At 31.6% G+C, this 7,325-nt stretch overlaps 1 non-coding gene across 1 annotated transcript; it reads left to right on the top strand.

Moving 5' to 3' along the window:
• The first annotated feature begins 1,243 nt into the window (after nucleotides 1–1,243).
• On the top strand, nucleotides 1,244–1,317 carry TRNAN-GUU (transfer RNA asparagine (anticodon GUU)). Its single transcript has one exon. It is a non-coding gene; the product is annotated as a tRNA-Asn (tRNA).
• Nucleotides 1,318–7,325: the final 6,008 nt, after the last annotated feature.

Genomic DNA, 7,325 nt, shown 5'->3' with positions numbered 1-7,325 from the left:
TCATAAGTTGTTCTTCTTCTTCATCGAGGAATCTGGCAGCCTCGTCAAAGGGTTGCATGCTGGACAGAAGAAACAAGATTGCTGCTAGTTGAGCAAGATTTTTAAGTCTCATCTTCTTGGAGAAAGCTAAAGCTAGCAGGAAAATTAAATGAAATGATCGATGGAGGAGTGCGGAAGAGGATAAGAGGGAAAGTTAAGTATTTGTATACTATGAATGCAAAGCGACAATCTTCTATAAGTTGAATCTTTCAACTTTTTAGTTTATGGAACGTGTTTCCCATTACAAAATTTTTGTCCATACATGATTTATTATATATTTCAATATGTGCAATCCATATGAATCCCATTTTATATTTTACGATCTTAAATTTGTGATCAACGATTAAAAAAAAAAAAAAAAAAAAAAAACTCAGTAACATTAATTATAGAATGGAAAGAGAAAAGGTCACATGTCCAGTTTGGATTATTTTGGAATGAATCAATCCTCAAGTTCACATCAACAAAGAAGTCTGCCCAAGTAATGAATTGTTTAGCAACCAGGAAACTTTATCAGATACATGAACAAGGAATTAAAGCTTGCTGGTGGGTGCCTGATGGTGATTGAGCTGATTGGTTGCTCCAAATTTTCACATTTAACGTTAATTGATGAGCACTTTTAGCTGCAGCACGCATGAACTTTATTTATTTTTATTTTATGCGTATAATTTGAATCAGTTTTATTCTTTGAATAAGTATACATTATTATAATTTCAAAAAAAAAATGTATACGTTATTATAATGATCAACCGTCATATTATAAGAAATGACAGACTTGTAATTATACAATTGTGAATATGATGATTGATCGTAATGTAAATTGATTCAGTGATTGAATGGAAAATTAATTAATGGGGGATTCAGTTCAATTTCATTTTTAATTTTTAATTTTAATGATTTAAAATTACATTTAATCAATTTTTTTTCAAGTGAAATTAAAACTAATCAGCTATAGCACTGTTTTCTTTATTGGAAGAGACCATTGCACTAATTGATCATTATTAGACTATTAAATAATTTAATAACAGCAAGTATTTGTTTATAAAGAAAGAGTTGAGAAATTCAAATTTTAATTTTAAGAATTTATGATATGTTAAAAAAATTAAATTAAATTAAGGCAGTGGTTGTGGGCCAAGTTGGCAGACGGGGAGATAGACAGATGAGATGACGGATAAGTAATTAGTTGTTAATTGATTAATCATCAGAAGCTGGAATAGCTCAGTTGGTTAGAGCGTGTGGCTGTTAACCACAAGGTCGAAGGTTCAAGCCCTTCTTCTAGCGTTTTGCGGACTCTAAAGAGAATAATTTTTTGTTTCTTTTTTTTAGATTGATTCTACTAAGGTCAGATTATTAATCAAACTGATAAAACATATTTCTAAAATTATTTCAACAAAAATGATAAGAGAACAAGAAGAATTTTGAGAAAAAAGAAGTTATGGCAGTGCTACTATACTGTTGAATTAAGGAAAGGATGTGGTATAGTGAGAGTTAAGATGACAAAACAAGGTGAAAGTGAATCTCTCACTATTCACAGTGGGAGACTTCCTGGTGTCTAAACCTTCTGCTTCAATCAATACTTTTATTATTATTATTAATTTAATATTCTATGTTTCTGTTTACAAGGAATTCATCAGGAGAAAGAAATTAGAGAAGGTGATTTAAGACTGGTTGTTAAGGTAGGAACCTACAATGTAGTTTGAGAATCGCAAGGAAAGGTTTCCATCCAAAAGGGGAACTTTCCACCTTTTTTTCCAGGATGATGAGAAAACACTCGAAAGAGGTAAAGTATGGATTTTTACAGTATTAAGTTGGTTTGAGAGGAAGGCTATTTTAAAAATATAATAAAATCTTTAAAAAAACTCCACTTTTTTGACTTACTAAATTTATGAGTGGGGAGACTTTGATAACTATTCTATTGTCAAAGGAAACTTTCCTTTGCAATATACAAAGGAAAATTTTTTAATGGTATCCATAGCACAAGTAGATCACATGAATTCTCATCTAGCTAGGCGTGACCAGATTGAACAATCTAAAATACAACAAAACAATGAGCCGACGATTTTGATTGAAAGATAGACGATCTAAATTCTAAACAACAGAAAAAAGTCAGAAGAAGAAGATGGATGAACATGGCAGCAATCCTTCATCTTTATCCAGATGGCTATTAATAAAATTAGGTTTCATCATTATCCTTTGTCAAATCCTCCATAAGAATGTGAATAATGCAAAGGAAATCAGTTTGATTAAATTGTTTCATATATATATATATATATATATATATATATATAAGTGACTGTCTTTATTTTTTATAAATACATAAGATTTGCCTAAACTTTAAGAAAAATATAATTCCGCCACTGATGGCTGAAGCCTGCCGCGTGTAATTATTAAATTTATTCACGATAATTAGCGGCAGCCATCCCAACTGGAACCATAACATAAGGGTATGAATTGAGAAGTGGAGGAGGAGTTCTCGCATGGCCAGCGAAGTGCATCCCCTTGATGCATGCACCGCCCTTTGGGATGTGGCTGCAGTCACTTCCTTTAGATGGAGAAACAGGACCCCTCTGCAGAGAATTCAGCAAAAGACCTTTATTGATCCATTCTTCTTCATGATCAAGAATTCTAGCAGCCTCACGCAGTTCCATGCTCATAATAAAAAGGAAAACTACTAGTAGATGAATAATATTGAAACGGTTCATGTTTTTGGAGTACGTCTAAAAGTTACAGATTATTAGTATTATTAAAAGAGAGAAGAGTAATAAGCTAGTTAGCTAGCTACTAATAATGGATGTTTGTAGGAAAGAAGTAGGGGGTATTTATAAGTATCAATGTACACGACATATGATTTTATTTAGTCCTTTAAATTCGATTCTTGAATCTTGACAATGTTGGCTATTGAATATAGGAATTTCTCTGTTCACAATGAAAAAAAAAAAAAAGAGAGAAAACCCAGGGGGTACGTGTTTGAAATCGAATTGGGTTTCCGCAGTAATATATTGTGCATTCTAGGATTAGGAATCAATGGAATTCTTGACCACTGTGTACCTGCCATGGAAAATTTGTCTGAAGCTGGCTTGGCTTGTCTGTTGGGCTCAAAAAATTGAAATCAAGTCCATCATAAATTAATATTTTAATTACAACGACAATATTGTGAATGGTAGAATATAGATTTTAATAAGCTTGTTAATTACCTACTGAAATTGCATGTATATTTCATTTTTGTCAAGTCTAAAGGAAAAAATAAAGATGCTGGGTTTCGTTTCGCACCATTAAGCACTCCACACCAGAAACGAAAAGACTATTGCATTCAAAATTCCATATCTTGCAGTCAGAAGACGTATTAAAGATCATACAGAATGAGGTTAGTAAAAAAAGAAAATTAAAGAAGTCAAAAATCGTTTCAGCCAACTACCATGGCGCAATACCATGTGGCTAGACTAGCCAGCTACGTGTTTATTGAATCCTGTAGACTTTCGTGTAGGCTTCTTCTATGGGGAGACGGTTTTATTTTAGGAAAGTGGGAAGCTTGTTCTTCAGGTCACTGGTCTTTTTCAAAAGATAAGCGCAATGACGAGTACCATGTACCGTTGGCCACATTGGTAAGACTAATTAAATTTTAGTAACTTGCCTGGAACCAGGGTACTAATGGCCGCTGGCCAGGAACTATTCCGCATCTGTACTTCTCAGCAAACTTTCGTTCCAAGACTTAAGTAACTCACAAAAGATGATATGTACCGACATCTTCCAATGCTCAAGTTATTTACTAGGGTTTTTTTTTTTTTTTCTAATAGGCTGGAAATTTTATTAAAATTGAAGGAAATGGGTGAAATATCACCAGTACAAGAAAATTAGAAGTAGCAACTTGAACTAGAGTTCTTTTTTGAGCCTTTGAGGTGAGCTAGAATTTTGTTAAAATTTCAGGATGTTACACATCCAACTGTTTCACAGGCTTTGGGATGATTCTGGAGACGCACCAATTAGTATGAAAATTTTATATATAATTTTGGAGCAGTAGGAGTTGGAGATGTTGATAGTCCGTAGAAACTATCATTCTTTGATCAGTTTTTGAATAACATAAATAGATCAATCAGTCTCAGGCATCCAATTGCTCATTAATCTATTATATATAAGGGGTGGAACTACTTTCTAGCCCAAAATTATAATATTACTCTTAGATTTTAATTATTTTTTTTTAAATTATTTCCACAACTTAAAATTTTTAAATTTAAAATTTTACATATAAAATTTAGTGTATTTTTTTTAAATTACCATTTACCCCTATTTTTGTTTTAATCTTTGTAATTCTATGTAAATTTCATTTACATTTTTATATCATTTAATTTAAATCTCTCAATATTTTATATTTTTATTTTAATACCTACATTTATATCAAGATTTCCTCTAATTTTTTTAATATTTATTTTTTTCCCTCAAAAATTAATTCTACTTCTGCCTCTGTATATATAAGTTTCTTAATTTATATAATATTAATTATTAACTAACATTACAAAGATATCAGAAACTAATAATCATATCGGAACAGGAGACAAGAGACAAAGGGAAGAGAAAGATATGATATAAATAAACAGAAAGAAGCCATGGGCACTTTATTTAATTTATTCATACAGATTATTATGCGTTCTGCAAGAAAAATATTCTTGAACTTGATAAATATAAGAAGTGAAGTCTTGTACGTAGTTTCTTTATTACAAGTATAGCGACCGACTCTAGTATATGCAAAGAACAAGTAATTAAGTAGCAAGTACGTAAGCCAGTATAATAGTGTGTGACCGGCAGCAAAAGCTTTCATTTACGGCTAGCAGACATTGCATCTGGAGCCATAAGATGTTGGTATGGAGGCGGAGGAGCCATAACCCGGCCTGCATAGTTCCTTTCATTATTCACACATGGACGTCCAGGTGTGGGAACATAAGAGCAGCCGCTGGGCCCAGAAGGAGTACCTTCAGTCCTTAGAGACTCTAATAACTCGACTACTTTCTCCACGATCAGACCTCCTTCTCTATGAGGAAATGGAACTCTAATCGCCTCATGAGCTTGCATGCTCATCAGAAGAACCAGAGTTGTAGCAAAAATAAGAAGATTAACAAGATGTCTCATATTGTTTCTTCAAACGATAAGCAAAAGGTTGTTAAATATATGAAGAGGCTAAAGCTAATTAATAAGTAATGAATTGCGTTGAGGAGAGAAACATGCATATATATATATATAGCTGCTTGTAGGGCTTGTTTTTAGTGTTTCTGACTTGTGACCCTTTTGAAAAAATAAATTAGAAAAGAAAATTTGAATTAATGAACCCTTTTTTGAATCGAAAATTGAATGAACCTTGAAGGAAAGAGGGTGGTTGGTACGAAATTGAATCTTATTAGCCATAGTCTGTGGCGTATAATAGCTTTTGTCAACCCTCAAGTCTTAGAGACATCATTTTGATGCTTGGCTTGTATTTTGGTCTCAAAGAATAATAGACTAATTAATGTATGAATGCCAAGTTAATTATTATTATAATTTCTTTGTTTGGTTAATTATTATTATAATTTCTCTGTTTGGTTTTATTATTAGTTTTTTTTTTCAATGTTTAAGAATGCAGATGATCATCTTGTTAACCGTTACAACAATCCATTTCTTTCTTTTTGTTTTATGTTTACTTGAAAAATCCTTAAAACCCATTAAATATCAAGCATAATCTATCATTATGGGCTAGGTATCCGAAGTAGGAATGGCAATGGATTAAATTTATGCGGATAGTCAATTTTATGAAATTCTAATAGAATAGATTTAAGTAATATATAAATAGATTTGAGATGAGTTTGGATTTGAAAAATAATACTCGATGGGTTTGGATTTTGCATGTTGGGTATTCGTTATCTAAACTCGTTTATATAAATATTTAATTAAATATAAAATATATATTTTTTATAATAATATTTATAAAGTTTATATTTTTTATTTTAAATAAAATAGAATTTAAATATTTTATGAAATTATTTAAATTTTAAAATATAAGTTATTAATAAAAAAATAATTTTTATGTAGATTATTAATTAAAAAATATAAAACTAAATGAGTTTGAATATTAATAATCGAACTTGGGACAAGCTCAAGTAATAAAAAATATATTTTAATTAAATTAAGACGAGTTCAAATTTTAAAAATATTAATAGAATTTAGATTCAGATTTTTTATAAATAATATATTCGATATCAAAGTCACAGTATATATTAATAAAATAAAGGGTAGGGATCATATTAATTAATTCTTCAAACATAGAGAGAAAAACAGGAAGATGAAATGATGAGCAAAACAGAAAATACAGAGGTTGAATTGAAGATTGAAAAACCAGAATCAGGTGCATCAGCTCCAAACTTGCTTAACAGTAGCAGAATTGCGCCCCCCTCGTGGCTAGACTACTACGTGTTACATATTAATTAAGGGGGATTGGAAATTTGGAAATGGTCTCTGCTTGCGATTAGGAATTAATTAAGGAGTTGAAATTAATAAAACCATTTTCTCTCAATGCAGTTGAGTGGGTAGGTAACTGATGTAATTTAATTATTTTGGTTAATTGACTTGGATCGATTTAAAATTTTAAGGAATGTTGATTCTTAGTTCGGTTCAATTTCTAAACTAAAAAATCAATATAAAACCGAATTGATTGAAATTGGGCCAAGCCTCACATTAATCCAAGGCCTATGTCCATTTTCATAGCCGAGACCAAGCCCAGGTTTATTTAAGCCCTCCCCAGCCCAGCTCTCCTTCAAAAGAACCCAGATCTCACTCTCTCCTCTATCCATCGCCCCCTCCCTCCCAACCCAAGCCCCACCCCTTTGATTCCGAGTGTAACTTGTAATGCTAGACTTCGGGTTAATCCAACCAGGTTTGAACTACAATCCACATATTCAGTTTGCTAAGTTGGTCGAGGATAGGTTGTATGAATCTTCTTTATCATGAATAATATACAACATTCGATTAAAAAAAAATAATAATAGAATAGAATTTTACCTTTTCACGATGAAAAAAAGAAAAAAAGAAAAACCATGAGGTACGTGTTTGAAATTGAGTTGGGTTTTCGCAGTTATACTGTGTATTCTAGGACTAGGAATCAATGGAATTCTTGACCATTGCGCGCCTGCCATGGAAAATTTTTCTGAAGCTGTCTTGGCTTGGTTTGTCTGTTGGGCACAAAAAATTGGAAAGATAGAAGTTAGATTTTAATAAGCTTATTAATTACCTACTGAAATTGCATGTGTATTTCATTTTTGTCAAGTCTA

Source organism: Hevea brasiliensis, chromosome 2, assembly GCF_030052815.1.
Source record: "Hevea brasiliensis isolate MT/VB/25A 57/8 chromosome 2, ASM3005281v1, whole genome shotgun sequence".
Classification (NCBI taxonomy): Eukaryota; Viridiplantae; Streptophyta; class Magnoliopsida; order Malpighiales; family Euphorbiaceae; genus Hevea; species Hevea brasiliensis.
This window is presented reverse-complemented; position numbering and strand designations above follow the sequence as displayed.